Here is a 13078-nt window from a genome sequence, read left to right on the forward strand (position 1 = left end):
GTTTTGTTTGGCTAAAACTCAATAGTGCAGCAAGGCATTGAGCTCCAACCAGATTTGCATGGCATGGATTAGATACCAGATGGATCTAAGAAACCAGGCAAACTGAAAGTATAGTCACTACTGGATCCTACACAACACTTTATTTTAGGCTCATATTATTCCCACAGGATACAAACCTGCCTGGGATCACATCCTCAACCCCTAATTCCTCTAATAATCAGAAAAGTGTTTTCACAGGGAGCAAATGCACACTTCAGAGAGCCTGTAATCTGCAGAGTTAATCCCACATGTGGGCGATTCAAAGGATTTACAACCTTTAGTTGGAAGAAAGATCTGCTGCAGGTTTTGCTTTATGTTCCAGGAGAGATTTCCGGATAGTGAAACCTGACTTCTACTGAGTTATGAAGAAAGCTGATTAGCAGGGAGGCCATGTTCATTCAACATGACATCAGCAGTCCCTTCCTTGAAATTCCATTGTGTCCTGGAGACCATGGAATCCTGTGAGGTCACATGTGTTATAGCAACACCACCTGCTTTTGGAGGGGAAACAGACAAGAGAGAGGAAGAAGAAGGCTGATATTAAGCCTCAGTTTAAACTGTTAAGGAAGAAAGGCTTCAAAGGGAAGTATAGCAAACCCTGTGCTGAAAATGGAGTGCTCCCTGGAGAAGGTTGTGTTTAGCTTGGAATTTGGGTAATGAAGATCAGTAATTGGGGCTTATGGGAAGAATTTGGATTTTACTGCCTGACAGGCCTTCTAGAAGGCAAGGATTCCAGTCTTGTACTATGTCTCTACCAGAAGCCAGGAACTGGCAAAGAAAATCTGTTCTCCTGGGAGCTCATGGTTTTAAATCTCACAGCAGAGTGTTGGGTAATGGAGGCCCAGATCAAAATTAGACCAACCGGAGGGAGGCACTAGTGGAGTGTGCCAGGTCTAGGCTGGTCATTACTGTATTTCAATAACACTGGATAACGTTAAGTGTTGTGGACATTCTCTGTGTACTCTGAGTTATCAGTGACATGACTTAGTGAGTCTGGAGATCATGTTCTGGACCTTTATGGATTCTCTTCCCACCTATAACCATGTGGATGGAGTGACATGTCAGGATGTTTTGGAATCTCAGGAAAGACCTGCATTCCTGTGGACTATGGCAATTGCTTCCTTTACTTCTAAACCCACAGACTTGTGAATTCTTTAGGTAAGTTGATTGGAGACTCTGCAGCTGTGAATAAGCCTAAGCAAATTCTTTCTTTCTTTACATGAAGTATATGCTGAGGGGACAGGGTAAGAAAGTTGGTAAGACATGCAGATACCTTTAGAGAAGTGAGAGCTGAGATCCCTGCAAAGGCATCTCAAGCCTGGGTCAAAATCCACTGATGTATCTCTGAGTAACAGGCAAGTAGCATTCTGAAAAATTTCTGAAGGTTCAGAGTAATCTCTATATCCTCTATGGGTGGTCTAAATGCAAGTTTACTTATGTTCTTCACCACACAGTGATTGCTGGAGAGCTAACACCAACCCCAGGCCTCATCAACCAACAGTAGGTGAAACACCAGGTAGAGAGTCTAAACAACCAGCTAGAGCAGCTGACCAGAGAAACAAAGGAGTTGTGAGATTGCCTCATCTCCATAATTGAATGATACCTTGACAATACGTATTAATTTTTTCAATGACATGTGATGATCCAGGCTCCACAAATTTAGCCTTAGTTTATTTAATTTAGGATCTGCATGTCTACACATTTAGTATTTCCCTTCATCCAACACAGCATCACTAAATGATTCCCAGAAACAGAACCTTGTAGGGTCCCAGCAGCCATGAGTTCTCTGTGAGTCACTGGTCAGCCAATAGCTACATCCTCTTTTCTTTTCAAGTTCTTCCTATTTTCTTGTCCTGGCTACTGCCCCAGGCTTGCCCTACTAACATCAACATCTAGCACTGAAAGAAACTTCATCTCTTCTACCTATGGTTTTCCTAATGTGCTGTATGCCTATATATAAGACTTCTCCCACTCTACAATGAAGAAGAGACCCCTTAATGTGAACAGCCGGACATCATATATTTCATTTCAATCTGGAGGTATTCACCTGATATACTAGACTTGCTCACAGCATGGAGGTCCCACTGACATTTGGAAAGACTTGGAAAAACTAATAAAGTTCAGGAAAGAGAGTTGATTGGAAAAGAAAGAAGCCTGAAAATAAGAAAGAAGAGACATGGGAAGGAAAGGAATTGAAAATATGTACTTCAATTTCCATCAGTTAATAAAATTGAATAGTTTAATATCCAGGCTTTTGCCCAAAACCAAGGTCAGGAAAGAAAGGGGAACTGAGCGACTACTCTCACAGGTTAGGAGGGTGGATTGGATTAAATCTCCAGACTTTTGCCTGACACCAAGATCAGGAAAGAAAGGAGAAATCACCTTCCTAGTCTGTCCAGGATTTCTGAGAGTGTATTTAGAAAATGTTTACCTCAGCTTCTAAGGCTGTATGGACAGCACTGTTAGTAGACTTGTCAAAGAGACAAAGTACCAGCATAAAGTCAAAGACAGAAAGATTCTATTTTAGTTTTGGAAAAGACAATTCCATGGTTTTTACTCTCAGTAGGCTTTATATTCATAATTGGGAAAAAGTAAAAAATGATCTCCAAAGAGCTGTTCAGGAATAAGGACTGTATAGTTTTCCTATTTCTGCTTTTCCCCTTTGGAGATAAATGAAAGACACCCTGTGGTGTGATAGAGCTAAGATGAAAGAATAAATGTCTTATCTTGTAAAATCATTTATAAATACCCAGGAAAAACAGTTAGTAAACTACTGCCCATGTTCAGTCAAACTCTACTACTAGTCATTGTTGACAATTATGCCTTGCCACCTTACAAGAAGTAGGTAATGCTGTAGCTCCTGAGTGTAGCTCTAAACTTCTCAAGTGGAGAGATGATGAGGGGCACAGAGAATTTTTTCAGTCAACCAGTTGCTTTAAGAAATTCAGTTACCTATAATTCCAAGATTGGACAGGATTGGGTCATTTTTAGCTGGGGCTATTGTGACTAAGCTTCCACCCATACTACATTTTCCAATCACATGGAAGTCAGAGAAATCCAATGAAGGTAGACCAATGTCCCTTTAAAATTACATTGGAGACTGCTCATCAGCTGATGTAAGAGCAATTGGTGGCTAGACATATTGAACTGTCTACCACTCCTTAGAACACATGTATTTTTATTATCATAAAAATATAGGAGAATGGCATCTGTTACAGGATTTGACAGACGTCAATAAAACAGTGATGGTCATGGTTGCCACATAACCATTTTTACCCATGCCAGTAGGAATTCCAAAAGATTGGTTGAAATAATTGGCAAAGGACTCGATGTTATTGATACTACTCCTCTCAAACTGCCTAGCTACAACAGAATATTGACAGTTGGAAATGGAAAGATGGTGAAGGAAATGAAGGCCTTTTTCAACCTTATGTTTTAATTCATGGATTGTCTGGAGATGTTTTCTCACAAGAGATTTCAATTAAGTAAGTTTCATTTCAACACACTATTTATGACATGATGCTGCAACGATAAACGGCACACTTACTGAAAGTAAAAATAAAAATAAGTATTTATTGTAGAAATTACACACAAGAGACCAAACAAGTAACCCAGATGAGCTGAGTAGTTTTCCACCGCTGAACTGGAAGCTGAAAGCCGGAAAAAGAAACCAAGACTTCCGTTGTTCAATCTTTTATACCTTCCTCCGTAATGCCCCTAGCCTAAAGTGGGCCTGGCTAGTGACGTAGTTCATGACCTACATACTTATACATCTTTAGTAATGCCTAAATTGGGTGTGTTTAGCAGTGTGGTAAACCGCCCTTTTATTACCTCATCTGTATGTGCCTATAATAAGTCACATGGCTAATGGCAGGATTCTGTTTTCCTCCTACAATGACATAGGGAAAAAGGTTCACTACAAGATGTATGTATGTTCTGTATATATCGTGTGGCCACACTGGTTTGTGTGAAATGTGATTGTGAGTGTGTGAATCATGACTACTTGCATTACCTTGAATATGAATAAAAGGATATTAAATTGCTTTGGATATAGTTAAGAAGCTACCTAACTTGTTTTTGATGTAGCCAAAAAGAAGCTCCAACCAATCAGGTTCTTAAAAGGAATGGTTGGTTATTTAAGTCTTCAAAGCCAGTCAGTGGCAAAGTAACAGAAGCCTACAACATGGCCTAATAGCCAAAGAAATCTGTATGGACGATTCTATACAGTTTAGAAGAGGACAATATATGAAACTCCCAAATTTTTATGGTTGGAAAAACAATCTAGAGAAAAATGTTTTTGAGAAGAAGCCTCAGTGAAATTGCTGCCCTGTTAGAACCCAGCTACAAAGTAGTCAATGTAGTTACAAATTAGGCCATGTAGGCTAAGATACAAATGGGGTCTTGACATTTAGTGAGACCTTTACATATTGGATTACAATTTTGTTTAAGAATATACTCCCAAACTACAAGTAATTATCAAAAGTTTTTGGGATATAATATAGTTTGCAATCTTTTATTGATTTTTCGAAAGTTGTTGGGATATATTCAATGGGTATATCCTTTTTAAAGGCATTTACTAGTGATATACATAAAGATCCCAATTCATAAGGAGGATAGACAAGTTCTTCTACTGTTAGAGTATAGTCCAGCATCAACAGATGTTAGCAAACAGTACAAACAAAATTAGTCACTTTATCTCAGGTAGAGAGAGCTCTGAAGTCTCAAAACCATCTTCGTCAGAATAACAGGAGTCTAGGAAAGCAATTTGCTTTAACTAGAGAGACTGCTCGTCAAAACTGTCAAACAACAAGTTGTACCGACAATATTTATCTGTAACTAATTAAAACATAAACCTTTGATACTTACTTCCTAAAAATTTATGGAAAATGGTTGTTACTCATATTACAGAATTTGGCAAGATAAAATATATGCACATAGCATGTGATAGGAATTCAGGTTTCTTGATGGCCACTATACAAATGGGGAAAGCCAACATACATGATTCAAAAGATAAAAAAGGGTGAGTAATGTCTCAAGTTCCCACATCATTCATTAAGTCTTGCACTCTTTTTAGTTTTTGAAATGTGGATGCATGTGAGCAATCTGCAACTTTGAGTCAGATAGAATGGAGACTACTATGCACTAGAGAGAAGACACGGTTCTGACCTAATTTGAGTTATAGGCCATATATGTATTTTCTTGCAGAAAAAATAAAGCTCGGTGGTTTCCAGAATATTTGGTTAGATGCACAAACCTGAGAGAATCCATACATGAAAACTTGGCAGGATGCCGAAGCCAGTGCAAGTGATATCACCTGAACCAGTGTTCCTAATCCTTGATGTTGTTGAATCTACAGGCGGGGAAAGAAGGGAAATATTCAGTTCAAGCTTTCCAGGTGCTCAACAGGACTGTTGCAATAAATTCCCAGACACATGAGTTTTCATCCCATAGCAATCAAAGAACTGGAAGCCTCTCAGTTTACCATTGAAACACCTTGAATCACAGAATTAATTTTGCCACCTTTTACCTTTGGGGAAAGAAGGGCACATTTTAAAAAATTGGACACTGGTATGGACTGTTATGAGTGGCAAAGGACTCTTTTCAGGATCTGAGCGGGACTTGGCCACCCAAAAAGATGTTGGAGTGATGAAACATCAGCCTTAGTGGTTCATATTCATGGAATCATCCCAATGCTAATATGTTTCCACACAGAAACACAACTTGCCCTAATGCAGCACAAAAAAAAACTCTCTGACATCACTACTCGGGTGATTGTATTTATTGCTTTTACAGTAGCCATTGTATCAGGGAATGTAGTCTCTTGAATATAACTGTCTGTAACTATAGCACTCAAAAAGTATATATCATCAAGGGAGGTAACAGAGGCTATCAACACTAAATGATCCTTAAATGACTTAGTCCATGTAGGAATTTTAAATATTGATCAACAAACATCCTTAAACCGTTTGCCTACCCCTACCAAAGTTTATATTCATCCACTGGAAAATCAAATGTTTAGCATGAACAAGACCCAGGATCCTCTATCCTCTGAACATCCCCCCACCCCCCACTAAAACAAAGAATGAGCCTGGGCCCCATCTCTGGGCCTTGTAGACATAGGACTTATTATCATGTGCTTGATTTGGCTAAGGCGATATTGTGTTAGACAAGTTCAGGCTCAAGTTTTCACTCAAGGATTACAGAGAAACCTTCTGCTCAACTATAGTTGAGCCTATAAAAAATTAGACATCCAATGACAGGTGAGAAATAGGGACGCCAGGCAGCGCAAAAAAACAGGGTCATACAGCCTGGGTCATAATTCTATTGACAGCTAAGTTTGGCAATAACTTACTAGTCACATAAGACAGGTGCTAATTTACATACAAAGAAGGGGGAGCTGTTGGGTTCAGCATGCATGGGGTCTCCGTGAGTCGCTGGTCTGCCAACAGGTACATCCCTTTTTCCAGTCCAAGTGTATCCTGTTATCTAGTCCTGGCTTATTGACCCAGCCTTGTCGCACCAAGGAAAACATTATTCCACCTGGGTTTTTTTCCACTGTGATGTAAGCCTGTATATAAGACTGCTCCGTATCTACAATAAAGAATAGACATCTTAGCACAAATGACCAGACAACTTGTATTTCACTTCCATCTCCAGGCTTTTGACTGATATATTAGATTTGCTTGTGGCATGGGTGAAACAGATTATCATTTCAGCTTGGAAGAGGCAAGATCTACTGGCACGAAGGCTTTGTTTTTTTTTATTGACGGGTTGAAGCATGAAACCCAATATCTGATTCTGGGTTGGTAATTTCCACGATACAGAAACCATCTTCTTTTTATTATTATTTATGTATTTATTTTTCAGTTTAAATTTAGACTAGAAACAAGGTTGCTTCACAAGTCAGTTCCAGGTCCCTCTCCCTTTCCCTCCCCTCCTCCTGTACCCTCACCCCTACCTTCCCATTATCCCCTCATTTCCCCAGGGAGGGTAAGGCCCTCCATGGGGGTGTCCATAGTCTGTCATTTAATCCAGGGCAGGGCCTAGACCCTCCCTCAAGATTTCAGGGTGAGAGTAACTCAGTCACCAAAGATGACACAGGAAACAACACTAATACCTGTAAGCATCCTAAACCCAGATGAGTAAATGCCAGTGTAAGAATATATAAAATGTAATGGTGGGCAATGTAGTATCAGCAGAAATTAATAATCCTACAACAGTAAGACCTGAACAGTCCAAAACAGTTGAATATGAATAATTTCCTTAAGAAATTGAGGAAATTGTAAACTAAAATGTAAGAAACAAATAAATCTTTTAAAGAAAGCCAAGAAAAAAACAATCAAACTGTTGAACTAAATAGTACAAGACTTGAAAATTAAAATAGAAGCAATAAACAAAACACTAATTGATGGTATTTTGGAAATGAAAAATCTGTTTAAGCGCCCAGAAATTACTAATACTACCATAACCAATAGAATATGAGGCAGAAGATAGAATGTTGGTCATTGATGATGCATTATAGGAAACAGAATCTGTTTTTGCATACATTTTCTTGTCATCTTTCAGTAGGCAGTACATGAGGGAAGAGACTGCCAATAGAGGCTGGGTTACAGGACTCTGCAGACACCTGGCTGAGTGTGTGGTGTAGCTTGTCCAACATCTTTTCTCCCAAGGATCCTCAAATACTACTAGCTCTGGAGGCCTGAGGATTGGGCACTGGGGATCTGGATCCCAGTCCAACAGGATTCAGCCTGCCCAGAGACTGAGAGCTTCCAAGTCCCATTCTCTACCCACAGGACAGATGAGGCAAGGATACAGCCTACCCAGAGTTTTCTAAGGTCCCAATACTAAGATGGCCTCCATTCATGCAAGAGGAAAGCCATCAGGGCATTGGAACTTCTTCCACCCATTGGAAATTAACCATGATCACATAATCACCAGGGGAGGAAGAGACTCCTTCTGCACCCACAGGAAGAAATGATGGGAAGAAGGCAAAATAAAAACCCAATCACCAACAGAAAAACCAATAGGACACCATCAGGAACTAAAGGATCCATACTTGCAAAATTGAACATTCCCTTGTGGAAGAAGCAGATGAGAAAGTCCTTAAAAACAACTTCATGAAAATGATAGAGGCCCTCGAAGAAGATATGAGAAAATCCCTTAAAGTCATGGGACATAAAATAAACCACAAACTACGAGAAACTGTGGAAAATATAAAAACGAAAGAATTATAAGAAATGGAAGAAGAGAAAAATCAGAAACTTCAAAAAATGCAAGAAAAGAGGAAAAGACAAAGCAAAAATTATAAGAAAAAATTCAACCAGTGCAAGGGTTGAAAGGTCTGAAGAAATTCTGGAAATAGAAAAGGTGGGAAAATGGTAGGGTACTACAAATAGAAGTATAACAAACAGAATACAAGAGATGGAAGACAGAATCTCAGATATTGAAGATACACTAGTAGAAATAGATTCATCGACCATAAGAAAATCTTAAGTCCAACAAATCCTTAACACAGAATATCCAGGAAATATGGGACACCATGAAAAGAACAAACCTAAGAATAATATGTATAGAAGGTGAATAAATCCAACTCAATAAGGCAGAAAACATTTTCAACAAAATCATAGAAGAAAACTTTTCCAACCTAAAGAAAGACATGACAATGAAAGTATAAGAAGCCTACATAACATCAAGTAGAGTGTACCACAAAAGGAAATGTCCTTGCCACATAATAGTAAAAATCCTGAACACACAGAGTAATGAATATTAGGAGCACGAAAGGAAAAGGCCAAGAAACATACAAAGGAAAACCTATAAGAACCACACCAGATTTCTATATGGAAACTCTGAAAGCCAGAATGTCCTGGATAGTTATTCTACCAACACTAAGAGACCATGGATGCCAATCTACACTGCTATATCAAGCAAAGTATCTATCACTGTAAAGGGAGCAAACAAGATATTCCATGACAAAACCAGATTTAAACAATATGTATCCACTTATCCAGTCCTAGAAAAAACTCTAGAAAGAAAACTTCAACCTAAAGCTTTCTAAAATGGATCCAACCAGCAAGTGCATTACTGGGAGAGGCTTAAATGTCCCAGATTGGGAGTAGGTTGACCGTGATCTTCACAGAATCGGGAAGTGGTGGCACACGACTTTAATCTCAGCACTCAGGAGGCAGAAGTAGGTGGATCTCTGTGATTTCAAGGTCATCCTGGTCTATAGAACGAGTTCCAGAACAACCTCTAAATCAATACAGAGAAACTCTGTCTCAAAAAACAAGTTACTCACGTAGATTCTCCCATAGTGTTGTATTGATAGTTTTCAAGAGGTTACACGTGTAGTTTCTCCCGCAGTGTTGTATCATTTGTTTTCAAGAAGGTAGACGTGTAGTTTCTCACACAGTGTTATATCAGTCATTTTCAAGAAGTTATGCTTGTAGATTCTCAGAAAGTATTGTATCGTTAGTTTTCAATAAGTTACACCCTACCCTAACCCAAAACCCAACCCTAACCATAACCCTAAACCCAAACCTAAGCCTAAGCCTAACCCTAACCATAACCCTAAACCTAACCCTAAACCTAACCCTATCCCTAGCTCTAACCCTAACCCTAACCCTAACACTTCACTTACCATATCCCTAAACCTAACCCTAAACCTATCTCAAACCCTAACCCTAACTCTAACCCTAACCCAAACCCTAACCCTAACCCTAACTCTAACTCTAAACCTAACCTAACCCTAAACATAACCATAACCTTAACTAAGGATAACCCTAACCTAAACCTAACTCTAACCTTAACCCTAACCCTAATGCTAACCCTAACCCCAATACTAACCATAACCCTACCTCTAAACCGATCAGTGAACCTAACCCTAATCCTAACCCTAACCTCTAAACCCTACTTTAACCCTTACCCTAACTGTAACCCTAATCCTAACCCTAACCCTAAACCTAACACTAACTTTCAGCCTAATCCAAACGCTAAACCTAACCTTAAGCCTAAACCTAAACCTAACCTTAACCCTAACCCTAACTCTAATCCTAAGCCTAACTGTAACCTTAACGCTAACCATAACACTAACTGTAACCCTAACCTAACCCTAAACAAAACCCTAACACTAGTGCTAACGATTACCCTAACCGAAACCTAACCTTAACCCTAACACTAACGCTAACCCTAACCCTAATCCTAACCCTAACCCTAACACTTACATTAAGCATAACCCAAACCCTAACCCTAACCCTAAACCTAACCTTAAGCCTAAACCTAACCCTAACCCTAACCCCCAAACCCAACCCGAATCCTAACCCAACCCTATCCCTATCCCTAACACTAATCCTACCCTAACCCTATTTCTAATCCTAACCCTAATCCTAACCCTAAACCTAAACCTAACCCTAGCCCTAACTTTAACCTTAACACTAACCTCTAACGCTAACCCTATCCCTAACGCTAACTCTAACCCAAACCTAAACTTAATCCTAACCCTAATCTTAACCCTAACCCTAACCCTAACCCTAGCCCTAACTTTAACCTTAACACTAACCTCTAACGCTAACCCTACCCCTAACGCTAACTCTAACCCTTACCTAAACCTAATCCTAACCATAACCTTAACCCCAACCCTAACCCTAACCCTAACCCAAACCTAACCCTAGCCCTAACCCTAACCCTAAACCTAACACTACCCTAACCCAATTCCTAAACCTAAACATAATCATAAACCTAACTCAAACCCTAACCCTAACACTAACCCTTAGTCTAACCCTAATCCTAACGCTAACCCTAACGCTAACTGTAACGTTAACCTTACCACAATCCTAACCCTAACCCTAATGCTAACAATAACCCTAACCCTAGCCCTAACCCCTAACCCTAAACCTAACCTCTAAACTTAACCCGAACTCTATCCCCAATCCTAACCCTATCCCTAACCCTAACCTACACTAACCCAATCCCCAAACCTAACACTAACCCTAACACAAATCCTAACCCCAACCCTAAGCTTAAGCCTAACCCTAACCCTAACTTTAAGCATAAACCTAACCCTAACTCTAACCCCTTACCCGAATTTGAACCCTAATCCTAACCAACCCTAACCATATCCCTAAACCTAGCCCTACCATGACCCTATCCCTAATGTTAAACCTAATAATAAACATAATCCTAACCCTAACCCTAGCCCTAACCCTGATCTCTAACCCTAAGCCTAACCATAACCCTTACTCTAACCCTGACCTAAACCTAACCCTAACCCTTACCATCTAACCCTAACTCTAACCCATACCCTATCACTAATTCTAACCATAATCCTAACCATAAACATAACTCTAGCAGTAATCCTATCCCTAACCATAACCCTAACCCTAAAAATAAGCCTAATTCTAACCCTAATCCTAACTCTAACCCTAAGCCTTGTATCGTTAGTTTTCAAGCAGTTACACCTGTAGATTCTCACACATTGTTGTATTGTTAATTTTCAATAAGGTACACATGTAGGATCTCACACAGTGTTGTAGTGTTAGTTACACGTGTAGAATCGCACACAGTGTTGTGTCATTAGTTTCAATAATTTACACGAGTAGATTCTCACACAGTGTTGGACCATTAGTTTTCAAAAAGTTGCATGTGTAGAACCTCACACACTGATGTATTGTTAGTTTTCAATAAGTTACACCTGTAGATTTTCTCAGCTTCTATTGCTATTTTTTAATAGGTACATGTGTTGAATCTCACAAAGCATTGTATCATTAGTTTTCAATAAGGTAAATGAGTAGAATCACACACAGTGTTATGTCGTTATTTTAAAAAATTTACACATGTAGTTCCTCACACAGTGTGGTATTGATGGTTTTCAAAGAGTATCGCTTATAGATTCTGACACAGAGTTGTTTCATTAGTTTTCAAGAACTTACACATGTAGTTTCTCACAAAAGATTATAAGGCTAGGTTTGAAGAAGTTGCATGTGTACATTCTCACACAGCATTGTATCGTTAGTTTTCAAACGTTACACATGTAGATTCTCACACAGCATTGTATCTTCAGTTTTCAATGAGGTACATGTGTAGAATCTCACACAGATTTGTATCATTAGTTTTCAAAAAGGTACACGTGTAGATTCTCACACAGCGCTGTATCATTAGTTTTCAATACGTTGGTCATGTAGTTTCTCACACACTGTTGAATGGGTAGTTTTCAATACTTACACTTTTAGATTCTCCCACAGTGTTATATCGTTAGTTATCAATAAGATACACATGTAGAATCTCACACAGCTTTCTATCATTAGATTACAAGAAGGTAGCCGTGTAGTTTCTCACACACATTTGTATTGTTAATTTTCAAGAAATTATGCCCAGTGACAGAGAGAGAGGAGTGATGAGCAAATTGGCAAGGAATGGGCTGGCAAAACCAGCAGAGACGGCTGATCTGAACAGGGGAGTGCTCTTGGACCCCAGACCGACAGTGGGGAGGCCAGAATGGGACTGATCTGGACCCCCCAAATGTGAGTGTCAGTGAGAAGGCCTGGGCAACCTATGGGGCTCTGAGCTGTGGATCAGTGTCTATCCCTGGTATACAATCTGTCTTCATGTGCCTATGGCACAAAGAGAGATGCTCTCTCAGCCTGGACTCTTAGGGGAGTGCCTTGACCCTACCAAGAGTGAAATGATAGACTCTAGACATCCCCTATGTGGAGGGATTTGGCAATAGGGTGGGAGGGAGGGTGGAAGGGGAGTGCGGGAGGAGGGGAGGGAGAGGGAACTGGGATTGACATGTGAAACAAGCTATTTAAAATTAAAATAAAAAATGATTAAAAAAAAAAAGAAATTATGCATGAATTATCTAACACAGTTTTATATCAATATATTTGAAGAAGTTACACAGGTAGATTCACAAACAGCATTGTATCTTTAGTTTTCAATAAGTACACGTGTAAATTATCTCACAGCTTTGTAGCGTTACTTTTCAATAGGTTACACGTGAACATTCTCACACAGCATTGTATCATTAGTTTTCAATAAGTTA

Source organism: Mesocricetus auratus, unplaced genomic scaffold, assembly GCF_017639785.1.
Source record: "Mesocricetus auratus isolate SY011 unplaced genomic scaffold, BCM_Maur_2.0 Super-Scaffold_100052, whole genome shotgun sequence".
Classification (NCBI taxonomy): Eukaryota; Metazoa; Chordata; class Mammalia; order Rodentia; family Cricetidae; genus Mesocricetus; species Mesocricetus auratus.